The sequence below is a fragment of the Nematolebias whitei genome, chromosome 18 (genome assembly GCF_014905685.2).
Source record: "Nematolebias whitei isolate Nwh7 chromosome 18, NemWhi1, whole genome shotgun sequence".
Lineage (NCBI taxonomy): Eukaryota > Metazoa > Chordata > Actinopteri > Cyprinodontiformes > Rivulidae > Nematolebias > Nematolebias whitei.
The window spans coordinates 21,215,832-21,218,738 of NC_056515.1; the positions used below are offsets into that span (position 1 = coordinate 21,215,832).

Genomic DNA, 2,907 nt, shown 5'->3' on the forward strand with positions numbered 1-2,907 from the left:
GGATGGATGGATGGATGGATGGATGGATGGATGGATGGATGGATGGACGGATACATGGATGGATTGATGTTTAATTATAACAGACTGACCAGCTAATTCTTGTCAAATCAGGGTCAATACTGTAGTGAATGTTTGTCCTTTAAAACTGTGCCAGTAAAAAAAAAAAGTCACAGCAGTTCATGTAACATTTTTATTTTATTTTATTTTGCTTTTTGTCACCATTAATGTCACATGATAAGGTAATGCCAGTTTAAAATATATCATGTTCTATACAGAAATGTCCAAAGTTTCACCAGAAGTCCCACAAACAGCTGTGGTTGTTGAGATCACAACCACAGAATTATTTGTAAACTATGTGAAACAGATGATTTAAAGTTGTATAAAATAACAGGAATTTCATCAACTGCTGTAAAACCTTTCAAATTAGAGTTGCTTTTAAAGTAACGTAATCCATTTAGGGTTTTGGCCCTTTCTGATTGGTCATTAGCTTTTTAATCTGGTCAGAATTAAATGCTTATTTTTTTTCCAAACAGGTTGTTCAGAGCTGATTAATCTGTTAATATCTTAGCTGGTAATAACCTTTTAATATAAGCTAACAGACTATTTGCACATTTAGCTTATTAGGTTTTGTTTGAGTTCTTCTCATTAACACTTTTTTTTTTCACAGAACAGATTTATCTACCTGTAAAATACTAGCTATTGAAAGAAATGTATTGTAGCTTCACCAGTGTTGCTTTCAACCTTGACGTAAAGCTGTCTGCCTTTGACAAACACAAACTGGCAACATAGCACAATATTTTTCAGCATGTGACATTATTACATATATTGTATACATGTTTTAAACCTGTAAACCTTGTTTTCACCTTGTCTGAATATAAGAATGACCTCCATTAAAATGAAATAAAAGCAGTTTTTCCGATCTTCTTCGCTGACTGAGCTACAAAGTTTGTACTGATAGCTGCTAATGAGCAGAGTCACAGAACAATTTGTTTTTCCCCCTTTTATTTACCAGTTACTAGTTGAAACCTGTCAAAGAGCTAACTCCACAGCAATTATTAAAATAATCGTAAACTAAATAGTTTCAGTGCATAAGTTACCTTTGGGATAAATATTTAGATCAAATGTAAACTAGATTAGCTTGAATAAAAACAAAGGTGGTGGCTAGGAACTAATCTAAAGAAAATACGTATAGAAAATAAATGAAAGTAACTACTTGGCAACACAATCTCACACATTGTTAGATATATAATTATAAGAACCTGTCACTGCAGCTGTGACTGAACTATATCCAACACCTGCTGCTGACACTCAGGTAAATTATGTATTTTCTCAGAAAAGCATCTCAAACTTATCATTTCTGCTCATTATTAGCTACAGGAATGCACCTCATTGTCGTGATACCCGGCAATCATCTTCTGTGCAGGACGATGTTTCCCACGAGTCAAACCAAATGAAATGTATTTTTTCTGGCTGCATTCCTCGTAGAAATTCATATCAATACATTTCAATATAGAGCATTAAAATAAGTTCATTTATATATATATATATATATATATATATATATATAAAGAAAAAAAAAGACAGTCAGTGGTACGGTGGAGTGGTTGGTAGAGCTGCCGCCTCTCTGCGAGCAGGTCGCCGATTCAAATCCTGGCCCGGGGACCTTTCTGGGTGGAGTTTGCATGTTCTCTCCGTGCACGTGTGTTTTCTCCAGGTACTCCTGTTTCCTCCCACAAACCAAAAACATGCATGTTAGGCTGATTGGTAACTGTAAATGTTCCCTAGGTGTGAGAGAGTGAATGGTTGGTTGTCTCTATGTGTCCCTGTGATGGACTGGAGACCTGTCCATTGTGTCCCCCGCCTCTCACACAGTGATGGCTGGATATGGGCACCAGTGACCTCTGCAACGTGAAAAGGAAGAAGCGGTTAAAGATAATGGATGGATTTGCAGTCATTTTTAGCCAAATCTAGAAAATAACGGTGTTCAACCATTTGAACTGGAAGTACACATTGTCAATGGTTTTCAGCTTTTCCCACATCAGAAAATAACTCAGTCTCTTAAACTCTGGCCCAGTTAAAGTAATTTTTGTAATCTCTAAGATCAACAGGAAGTGGTAAACCATTATGCATCAGGTCAACTCCACAATACATTGAGCTTCAGTCATCCAATGACTGCTTTGAAAGTTTTGATTAGATCTATCCATTAGTTGATGCAATATTTGGCTAAAACACAGACAGGCAGACAAACAAACATACACACATATGTTGTAATAAATAATAACAATAAAATGAAAAATACTTGCTTTTTACTACTGCTGATGTGACAACATATAAAATATACATCAAACTTGATGAGCATATAAGGTCCATGTCACACACATACACCATACATTCTCACACACACCACACACAGTTTATGACCCTAGATTAGATCGTAGAACAAACCAAGATACAATAATTGCTGATATTTACATATCCACTCCTAAGATGGCAATTTGTGCGCGTGTGCATCTGCTTTAATGTTGCTGTTATTGTCCCAGGCTAATTGAACAATTCCATTGTGGGAGCAGCCGTGTTTAAGGTCATAGAAAGCCGTGCTCTTCTGGTGCAATTAGAAAGCTGCAGCTTTTATAATTACTCTGCTTTTATATGGGCTGCAGCTACAGCTACATCCTGGCAAGTGCAAACATGGAAAAAAAAACAGGCTCATAAAATGAAGAGTGCAATATTTCCATATTACATACGAACGCCCACATTCGGTTGTAGGAGTGAGCACTTGATTGTTCACACATGCCTCACAGACACCAAAAGTCGAAAATACTTTGCATTGTGTCACATACTTTGCAGGAAATACTGTTTAGATTAGGTTGTATGCATCTTTTTCATCTGGAAAGAGGTGTTTAATAT

The 2,907-nt window shown here is 36.3% G+C and overlaps 1 protein-coding gene across 1 annotated transcript in view; it reads right to left on the reverse strand.

Moving 5' to 3' along the window:
- Positions 1-2,907, reverse strand: part of LOC119425185 (fibrinogen C domain-containing protein 1) — a 120,040-nt gene that overhangs the window by 77,895 nt on the left and 39,238 nt on the right. The gene's annotated exons all lie outside the window — the stretch shown is intronic.